Here is a 12,149-nt window from a genome sequence, read left to right on the forward strand (position 1 = left end):
GATGTAATAGTACCAAAATTCATACGCACGGCTTCGGCTTTTAGTAAATAGTCGCCCTATCATATTGTAACTTTCAGCTTCGAGGGCGCACTGTCATTTTAAGGTGTTTACGGTTCAGTGCGTTAAAACAAGAAAAGTCTCAGGTCAACCTATGTTGAATTTTTGATCATTTGGCATCTAAATCATATAGTTTCACCTGATATTGGTGACATTGAACTGTGGGAGTTCTGAATATGAGAAAATTCCACCCGAAATTAGGCATTTTCCCATTGAAACACGTGTAATACATAATTAGTGGTATTTAACCTATAGAAACACTGAATTCTATGGATCTGATATTCGTCATGGAGACTTTTCTAGCTATTTTTTGCTTACATTTCTCAATATTTAACTGTATTTGCCCTGGCAAGAAAACGTGCATCTTCTTCGACTACTAAGGTATGTTTTTAGAACCCGTTGAGGTAGTAACAGGTTAAGGGGGGGGGGACTTGCGGCATTAGTATTGGGTTTACGGCTGGTTTCTGTGATTTCAGGGCTTCTAAATTCGACAACCTTCGTTTGCCTGCGTATACATATAGAAAGCTTAATGATGATGAAAAATCAATGTTGATGATCATATAGATATGCCACTTTGTTAATTAGAACCACATGCACATTTTGATGGTGATTTACTTGCCCTAAATATCGTACATAGGCCTATACGTGTAAATACAGTATAGGCCTAGGCTAGGCATTTTGCTTAAGCTTTAAGGCGCATGCAAGGCCTATAGTCGCGTGTAAAATAAAACCTAGTCTTTGTGTACACGTTGTCTATGGGCCTCTACAGCATCATGTATGGCCTCACTCTATCCTAACTCAAGCCATAACCCTACTATAACTCTATTTTAAACCCATATCTAATCCTCGGACCTAGCCGTATCTCTATCCCTATCCACGAGCCTAGCCCTATAAAACACCCTATTCCTAATGCGAACCTGACCCTAATCAACAATTCTAACACTAATCAGCAAGCCTAAATCGGAACACTAACCCTAAATCAATCTTAATCTGATCTGATCGTGCTAGGACATGCTGCAGATACGAATCTCCAGATATAGTCCTAGGTTGAAGCAAAAACAGCGAAACAGTCATCATACAGGGTGTCCGAAAACCATTGATATTTTACTCGTCATGCTGTTTTCCAAAAATTTTCTTGTTAAAACATGTATTGCAAATGTCAATGTTTACATTCATGGCATTTACCTGAGATTGGAGCACTTTCGTGCTTATATAGGTTAAAGACCACTAATAGGCCTGGGCGATACATTAAAATACGACGAGGAACTATTTGTTTTCATGGCATTCGAAAAGACTGCATTAAAATCGCTGAAATTGATCAAGTTATATAGCCAAAAAAGTACTTTTTAGAGTTTGATGCTTCAAAATGGTACATTTTCTCTCATTATATGACATTTTGATGTAATAGTACCAAAATTCATACGCACGGCTTCTTCGGCTTTAGTAAATAGTCGCCCTATCATATTGTAACTTTCAGCTTCGAGGGCGCACTGTCATTTTAAGGTGTTTACGGTTCAGTGCGTTAAAACAAGAAAAGTCTCAGGTCAACCTATGTTGAATTTTTGATCATTTGGCATCTAAATCATATAGTTTCACCTGATATTGGTGACATTGAACTGTGGGAGTTCTGAATATGAGAAAATTCCACCCGAAATTAGGCATTTTCCCATTGAAACACGTGTAATACATAATTAGTGGTATTTAACCTATAGAAACACTGAATTCTATGGATCTGATATTCGTCATGGAGACTTTTCTAGCTATTTTTTGCTTACATTTCTCAATATTTAACTGTATTTGCCCTGGCAAGAAAACGTGCATCTTCTTCGACTACTAAGGTATGTTTTAGAACCCGTTGAGGTAGTAACAGGTTAAGGGGGGGGGGGGACTTGCGGCATTAGTATTGGGTTTACGGCTGGTTTCTGTGATTTCAGGGCTTCTAAATTCGACAACCTTCGTTTGCCTGCGTATACATATAGAAAGCTTAATGATGATGAAAAATCAATGTTGATGATCATATAGATATGCCACTTTGTTAATTAGAACCACATGCACATTTTGATGGTGATTTACTTGCCCTAAATATCGTACATAGGCCTATACGTGTAAATACAGTATAGGCCTAGGCTAGGCATTTTGCTTAAGCTTTAAGGCGCATGCAAGGCCTATAGTCGCGTGTAAAATAAAACCTAGTCTTTGTGTACACGTTGTCTATGGGCCTCTACAGCATCATGTATGGCCTCACTCTATCCTAACTCAAGCCATAACCCTACTATAACTCTATTTTAAACCCATATCTAATCCTCGGACCTAGCCGTATCTCTATCCCTATCCACGAGCCTAGCCCTATAAAACACCCTATTCCTAATGCGAACCTGACCCTAATCAACAATTCTAACACTAATCAGCAAGCCTAAATCGGAACACTAACCCTAAATCAATCTTAATCTGATCTGATCGTGCTAGGACATGCTGCAGATACGAATCTCCAGATATAGTCCTAGGTTGAAGCAAAAACAGCGAAACAGTCATCATACAGGGTGTCCGAAAACCATTGATATTTTACTCGTCATGCTGTTTTCCAAAAATTTTCTTGTTAAAACATGTATTGCAAATGTCAATGTTTACATTCATGGCATTTTACCCGAGATTGGAGCACTTTCGTGCTTATATAGGTTAAAGACCACTAATAGGCCTGGGCGATACATTAAAATACGACGAGGAACTATTTGTTTTCATGGCATTCGAAAAGACTGCATTAAAATCGCTGAAATTGATCAAGTTATATAGCCAAAAAGTACTTTTTAGAGTTTGATGCTTCAAATGGTACATTTTCTCTCATTATATGACATTTTTGATGTAATAGTACCAAAATTCATACGCACGGCTTCGGCTTTTAGTAAATAGTCGCCCTATCATATTGTAACTTTCAGCTTCGAGGGCGCACTGTCATTTTAAGGTGTTTACGGTTCAGTGCGTTAAAACAAGAAAAGTCTCAGGTCAACCTATGTTGAATTTTTGATCATTTGGCATCTAAATCATATAGTTTCACCTGATATTGGTGACATTGAACTGTGGGAGTTCTGAATATGAGAAAATTCCACCCGAAATTAGGCATTTTCCCATTGAAACACGTGTAATACATAATTAGTGGTATTTAACCTATTGCCTTGTTCCATAACAGACGCGTGTGTCTTTAAAAACAATAACTGATTGTTATGTAACCAAGAAAATCTATACTGGTCAGTCAATTGATACAATTATACGAAAACTCCATTGTCCAGAAGGTTATTTGTAAACCACCTACATTAAACAACGGAATATGAAGTATATGCTCGAAAATTTCAAGTATATAGGCCAGACTAACGCTTTCATCTCAAGTAAAATGTTTGCTTTACCAAATGTATGCTCATGCGTGGTAATGAACACAAACATTTCAGTAAATGTTACACTTAGTTATCACTATACGTGAATGAGTATAAGAGTTGTTTTTTGCTTTATTTTTTCGCTTAACTCTTGAAAAGTCCCAAAATATAACTCTTTTTCATGAATACTTATGATACTTCAATTATACATTGTCAACAAGTGTAAATTGATAAAAAAAAAGATGACAGAGCTTTTGCATGTTATTTGTATAAGGTCAAGATGTAGTACGTGGGAAAACACTTGAAACGGTTATTTAACGATTTGATTGCAATCATATTATATTTGACCATACTCTGTTTCTACCTTCTTCAATTAAACTACGCCATGTATCGTCTATATCTCTTTTTTGTGAAAGAAGATAAGAATAATACTATTATTTCAAGTCGTCTATCGAGTGTTCTTTCGAAACTTTTTAATTAGCGATAGGGCAGTAACAGAAAAGCGTGCTATATAAAAACATAAAAACCATGCCTTACATTTGAAAAAGACATAGGTGGCAATCACGAAACTTACCAAATGAAGCAAACATAATAGAGTATTGACATCATCACCCAATACCAAGGAAACTATTGACAAAAGACAGGAGACGAAGAGAACAGATTGAAAGAGAACTAAAAGCGAATTATGAATGGCATCACGAACGCCACGTTCTATTGAAATTCATCCTGTTTACGCATTAATAGCAAAACAGCATATTTTGCGTGGGAGAGCTATCATCTCAAAAGACAAACAACTTCTTATGGAATCCATTTAGTGATGAAATATTACCGCAGAGGTTCTAAAAAGAGATAGTAAGAGAACCATACCAACATTAATGTTTTCATCATAACATTTACATGAAACTATAAGCGATTGATTTTATATCTTGGATAAAGAAAATACTATACTTTAATGGTCTTTTATATACGAGTAGATTTAGAAAGCATTTTAAAAGTAGACCGTCGGTGGTTTATAGATTATTTCGGTAAGAGGTTATTTCAAAGCTTGTTTTAAAGTCTTACATATTGAATTCAAGGTTCTTTATTATCTTTAGAAACCCATTTTGTTTATCTCGACCATACGCGTACGTGTCTCTTAACTTTACAGATTATATTGTCTCTCACATGTGTCTTATATAAATAAAGGAAAAATAAAATTGTTTTTGGAAGCTGAATTATTGTCTTCTTGAAGACTTTAAAGACACTTTTCATATCCGAAAGTTATTTAATCAAACTTTCAGCATATACTCGGATATTCACCTTCGATTCGATTTGAAACACTCGTCCTTTGTTCTGTGAGTTCTGTGATATTGTGACGGACATGGCCTATTGGGGTGACCTTAAAGCCATAGTATAACATTTTTATACAAAATAGATTAGCATTTTTTTGCCATAAAATGTTAGTTTTTACTGTCAGATATACCCCCTTTTATTTTTGAGCCGAACAACTACGGCAAAGCAAAGAAAGTTTGGAATTTACTACAAGCGCCGATGTCGCCAATGTATCACTCCTTCGGTCGTGTTATGGTACGATCCTCTGTTGTGTAGATCACCGTCCCGCACGTCATGTACGTACTGTGTTATGACATCGTGTACATGCGTTCGACTAATAATTCCATGTTAATCATAAAACGACGGTTCCTGCGTTTTATTCAAAATCTCGGATTTTGACAAAACTGATTTTTGCAGGGTATGTTGGTTTAATAAAGTACAATATAAGCGTGTAAAAAGAATTTTGAAAAATATTTAGGGCGTCCTACCCAGCAAATGTTATAATATGGCTTTAAGTGACCTTTGGTCGGATTAGGGCATTGTTTATAAAGTAAAGCTACTCGATACAGTATTGGGTATCTTTGGTTTAAGGATGGAAACACCTGTCCCTGATAATGATTTAATTATGGTGATTTTCCTCTAAAATAATGTAAATGGCCTAACGCACTAAACGAGAAAATTAGGTAACATGCTGGATTGCTGGAAATACACTAACTCGTATTTGAAGTGTTTTGTAATTAACAAAGGTCCATTAAAGTACAATTATAATATCTTTTAATATGATTCTAAAATTACAAAATGTTTAAAGCTCATGATCCACGTATAGGATCACCTTTGTAATGTCATAATTACTACAATCCCTACGATTTTTGATATCTTTCTTACGTGTGAAAGTAATTACCAACTCTGGTGTCAACGATCTGTCTGAATGGCTACAATGTAGATGGCAGACTCGGTGGCGATATGTTACACTGACTTTAAACGAAAGCAGCAGGTTGACGCAACAATTTAAGAGTATGAAATGCCAGCGCTAAAATTGGAGACTAATTTAAGGAAACAGAGCTAATTTGCTACAAAAGCTACGCATAATAGCACACATACTCGACTAATTTATTATTACTAGTGTGATTCCACAACAGCAGCAGAGCAATACCCCGTCACTATTTGGCTATCAATAAAAATGAAAAAAAAATGGCGCTTCCCCTATATTGAATGATCGGAATTTTTAATTTGTTGTTTTCATCAGTACCCCTCTTCTTTTTTTTTTTGCAAATTTATGAAGTACATAAATATGTTCATCACCTCATGTCGTGAACTTATAAAATATATCTACATACAAAGTGTTTTAAAACCATTTTAGTAAGTCATTTTAGCCCTATATATATTTTGTTTACTGTATCCTAGTAACTCAGATGTGTGTTTCATAACAAACCATAATTTATTCTATTCAACATGTTCAAGTAGGGTACATGAATAGAATACATTAAATCCTTTGTTATACTCTCTATAGAAAATCTAGTGGTGCATGCAAAATATAACACTGAATAAATTAAATAAACACTTACACAATGGATGCATAGTCATTAGTCAATTCAATACTATAATGTGTTGTTAGGAGAAGAAAGGGCTATTAGGTCACCGTATGTCAGGTTATAGGTCAATTGGTTCAGGTCAAATTTAAGCATCAATTTTGAATACACGTGTGAGAGTCTGTGATATCACAATGAGGCATAATTTTGATATTCTGTCTTTAACTGGATATATATCGAGAAGTGCAAGGTGGATATACTAATATACCTTGGGATGTAAATGGTGAGTACAATTTAGAATGCCTAGTTGAGATGGATTTCACAAATAAATATAAAATAGTTACCAAAATCACAAAAGTTAAGCTTACGGAAAACTACCCAATATGGTGGTATAGGTGACAAGAAATACCATTTTTTTCAACATTGCTGTAGTATGGTTGTGGTAACCTGTTACCTATGGCTTAATTAAGTTTCTGTGAAATAATGTCGCAAGTTAAAAATACAAAATATAGCTCAACAATGAAAATAGAAGCATTTTAACCAGTTCCTTTTTTGGTAGTTGTGGAGCACCAAGTTCATGAAGTCATAAAAAAAAATCAGGAACCACTTATTCCCATTTTACATATCAACTTTATTTCCCTTATGTGTTAGCAACACATATCCAAAATTTTAACGAAATCCGTTGATAGTAAGCTTTCCAAAATGAAGTGAATTTAAATCATCAGTGATGTACCACCTTTTGGCTTCTACTTTTAAAAGCATGTAAGCTACGTTGATACCGATGCCACCAATAAAACAAGAAGATTTGCCCCTTCATTTTGCATACCACTTTGTCCATTTTTTTTTGTAATTTCTTCACAAAATGCAAAAAAATGCAAAAAAAAAAAAAAGTCAATGAGTGTAGTACCCCCTTAAAAGGTTTATGGAATGTAGTGGTCTGTGACAACCTGTAAAGTGTGCTGAGGCTTGTAGATCAACGTCTAGGTGCTGTGCCTGTGCGTTGCTCACTATAAATCACTGCGTTTTTTTACATTGAATGTTCGGAATTTTTGATTTGCCTTTATTTTATGCCCTTCCCCGTTTTATGCCATTGTGGTCATTTAATTTCCAACTCCCTACTCAGAAATTTGTACTTTAATATTGACATCTTACAAATGAGCATCACAGTTAACCATATCTTCACTAGATGGCCAAGATACAAAACACGCATAAGACTGGATTTGTAAGATTGTTTCAGAATAATCTTACTAGTTAAAAGACCAAAATTGGATGACCGTACAGCGTTTGTATAATTTGGGTTTGAAATGTATTCTGGGCGGGAATTTTTTGTGTGCAAAAATTGTTAGTTAATGACTAATGTAAGGTAAATAAATGTTCATAGCTCCATTATTACAATATCTCACAATTTTCAAGATAGCTGGTACCGGCAAAACGATGATATCATGTGTTGTCTTTTGTTTAAGGTGTCTCTCTATATTCATCCATCCATGTAACTTAGAGTGACCGGAAAATGTGTATGACCGCTTTTTCTAGTCTTCAGGCATTTCAGAGCATGAGGACTACATTAGCATAAAAACCAATTGATTGACCGATATAGAAGTGTCTTTTTAAATCACCACAAGGGATATTTAGCGTCAAAATGTATGTCAGGGAACCTGGTGAACGGCCAACGAAGAAGTGCATTCCCGATGGGCCATTAAACCCATCTTGTCCTGTATTTATGTATTTCATCCCTTCCTTCGTTTTCCGTTTCTTCACATTTATTCGCATAATTATAGCATTACCTCCATACTAATGCTATTATTAGGGATGACCAATGAACCATCAACTTGATTAGAACACTCCCATAGACATGCAGGGAGCTCAACTGTGCACTGCTTGCACAGACATTTCTAAATTGAGCTCATTCTTTTATTTTTCATAATTTTTCTGTAAAAATTGGGGATGTTAATGCCAATTATATTTTGTAACAATCTTGCAAATTACAGCAACATAACTTATTTCATTTTCCTGTAAGTGCGAGTCAAAATTGGTCCATCGTCACAGTGCGCTTAATTGCCAGTGGCTGAGTTCAGCACTGCTCAAGAATGGCACAAAATATTCATGTCAATAAGATCAGGTAAACAACGTGGCCTACTGAGCTGAATTTTGGCAGAGTTGCCAGTAATACCTCTATCATACCCTCTGTAAAAAGGTTAAAAAATTGAACAAGTAGATCTCGAGTTACAAATTAAATCACCAGCTTCCCTTTGGAATTTCCATCCTCCTTTCGAATCATGCTAAGAAGACACCTTTCTGAACATACAATTTAATGTGAAGTTTCGTGCTCATTCGATGTTCATTAGAACTTTCAAAAGAAGTACCTGAATGTGCAACCATAACTGTTTCCAAATAGCCCGCGAAAATCATGCAGGTAACTTCGAGGTCATGCATTAAATTGTATTGAATAAGGTATACTACGGGAACCAGCACTTTTGTTAGAAGTCACACATGAGCATGATGAGTGAAGTGGATAACCTCTATTGTTGTGAATGAGTCAATGACCTTCAATGACACTTAAGATTTTCTTTGCATACACCTACTAATTGGTCATATTAAACCCAATAACATTGAAATTTTTGGTGGTGAAAAAAAGTTCACCTGTACTTAGTGCAATTTTGATTTTGTGCCATATCGGCCATCTTGGATGATTTTTGCCAAATGTTCTCTAAATGTATGATTTCAATGCCTCGGTTTGAAAAAATAATTTATGCCAATGACTAGTAAAGTGCCATTTCATAAGAAACCCCTTTGATACTTTCACAATATGCTTGTTTCATGTTTGCATATATGTTAAAATAAAGAAATATATAAAGGTAAATATATGCTTATGCCAATTTTGCTCCCAATTGCTATTTTTGGACCTTGTCATTTCATTTCGTTCCAATGACCGGTCAGAATGGGAAACTTTGAAAATTCATAATTCGTTTTTGTTAAGTTTTTGACCGATTTTGACCATTTAACCACCAAAATACTTCTATTGATGAGTTCTATCCAGAAAACGATCTTTTGTAGCAATAGGGGCAACATGAAATTTTGATGGTTATCCCTACTATTATATACGACGAATGCCAACATTTTAATAGGAGGATATAAAAGATGCATCTATGTGATCACGTTCGTTATGTCGTAATTAATTACCATGTATGCGACTTGTTGATACCTTTCTTATGTGTGAAACCAATTACCAACTTGGTGTCAACGATCTGTCGGAATGTCTACAAGGTGGCTACTGAGTGGACAGCAACCTGATGCAATATGTTACACTGACCTTAAATGAACGTAGTAGGTTGATGCAACAATCAACGAGCATGAAAAGACCAGCGGTAAACTGGAGACTAATTAAAGGAAACAGACTTGATTTCCTACAAAAGCTATGCTTAATAGACATAGCCTACATACTCGACTAGTCAGCAGCAGCAGCAATAACTGTATTTGCAAATTGCATGTGCAGGTGCTTCAAAATAGATGCTTACCTTTTCTAGGTTCGGAATTCTAGTAGTAGGTATATCACCTCAAAAATAAGGGCAGCAGAAACACGTTATTTAATGTTTCTACATGAATGACCTTTATTAAAGCATCAAAATCAAAAACCGAATTGAAATCGGTCAATGCATTGTGACGTAGTGTCAATTTTAAGATGCTCATAAATGGAATGCAAATCTGCCACAAATTGCTATAATGACAAAATTGGCACATTTCGAGATTTTGAAGGTTTATTTGGACACTTGCTTGAAAAAGCAACGTTAATTTAAGTATCACAGGTTAATTGCCTATCTTTTTCAACTTCGTCAAAGAAAACAAAATTAAAAAAATCTATCATTGAATAATTATAATAAATTAACCAAATATACTATTTTAGCAATTCCGGCCAATCTGCAGACAAATAAAAGTGGAAAAAATGACTAAGTTCAGCTAATTAATATGCAAAATTGATGCCAAAAGAAAACCGTACATGATATCAGGGTGCGGTTTTTTTCACAAACATATGTATACAAAGTTCTTTCAATTGATAACAAAAAAATACACAAAAAGTAATCAAGTATGCAAATTAGCTTATTACAGCTAATTATGTATTCATGATATTATTATGTAAATTAGGCATGAGTAATTTTTTTTTTTTTCAATATTTAATGAAAGTCTTTTCATTCATCATGAATTTGTTAAGTATGAACCTGTTATGATGTTGAGTAAAGAATCTGCAGTTAATTAATTTAATATAATACAAAAAATACAAACTTTGACATTTTGACGGTGTCTGGAATTGAATTTTCATTTTTTTCTGTAAATATGGTATGTGTCACCATTGCTCAAAGCCAAATCCGAAAAGTAAAATAAAAATTCATTTGCAATGAGACTTTAAATTAACATTTTGTTATCTGGATTAACATGGGAAGAAAAACGGTAAAAGGAATAGCCCCTCTACTATACAGCGTATACAAAAATGGTGTGGCCTTGGACACACACAATGGCTTAGAGCTATTGTGGTTTGGAATATTACTCCCTTTAAACTCACTTAAAAAATGTTTTGTTTCAAATCGTTTTCCTCAAGTGTGCCATTCGTTGTCGACGGAAATAATTTACATGCTTAGAAAGATTAGTATATCAGCTAAATGATGGTAGATCTTGATTTTTTAAAAGGCCTATATTTATTGATTTATGAGGGATCTTCAACAATCCATAAAAACAGGTAGTAGCTCTTAAACGAAGCAATATTTATTTAAAAAAACCCCGATGGTAGTCACAGAAAGGTTTCACACACCATATATCAAAATTCAAACAATTGTGATAAATAGCACATATGAGGAAATTAATTTTTCGGCATGGATGTTTGCCAAAATTGAACAACTTTCATGCGCGCGCTTTTCAATTTACTGTTATGCTTGCATGCACAGTGTGGCAGAAGTATTGTGCAGCCACTGTGACATGCCTACTAGTAGCTTCTACAATCAGTATAAGCCATTAACAAAAGACTGCTCTAATAATGTTGCGAGGGGAATGTAAGCGGAGAGTTGCTGAAACATTATTTCTGAAAGAAGTTCTATACTCTATGCGCCGGGCATTATTTTTGGGAACTTTTTTACTTTCATACCTTTCCAACACGTTGAATAGGTAGATAGAGTGTTGTATTGATTATAAATCTTCATTGTGGAATCTAAATAATTGTCTTGCCTTTTTGAAAATAATGTTAAAAATTACAAAATCTAACGGCTATGAAAATTGGCTACAAAGTATCGGATTGCTTAAGTCATTGTAAATTTACTTGATCACCCCATTAACTTTAACGCATTAAAGTGTAACTAATTTTCTGATGTGTGCTACCTAATCCAACACCTGACGTAAATGTCGAGGGGAATACTGACTTATCGTGTTATCAAAAGCAATAATGTTACAACTTGGTTAATGTATTGTAAATCATTAATTCAAAATAAAAGTGACAGATTATACTGGTTGAGTGTTTAATGCAGATTATGTATATGACATGTTTGATTTTGCATTTTTAATATAGTTATAAAGCAAAGAATTACGTATCACATTATAGATCAATTACAATGGTATTCGATTTTGTTAATTACTTTTTCACACCTGCTGTGCTAAAAATAATGAAATGAAGAACACATTCTTAACAAGGATTCAATATGGTAACCTGATATTCCCACATCCATATCGATCGCTAACAAAAGATGACATTTCAGACGTAGATTCTTCCCATGAATATTTGATCTTCAACAAGGTTTTGGATACTATTCTATAATTTGTTTCATTATGAATCCAGGTTTGTAGGTTATACCATCACGCAGACATATCCATACCTAAAAAGACACATGACGTGGTGACGCTTTTAAGA

This window comes from Amphiura filiformis, chromosome 3 (assembly GCF_039555335.1).
Source record: "Amphiura filiformis chromosome 3, Afil_fr2py, whole genome shotgun sequence".
In the NCBI taxonomy this organism is placed as follows: domain Eukaryota; kingdom Metazoa; phylum Echinodermata; class Ophiuroidea; order Amphilepidida; family Amphiuridae; genus Amphiura; species Amphiura filiformis.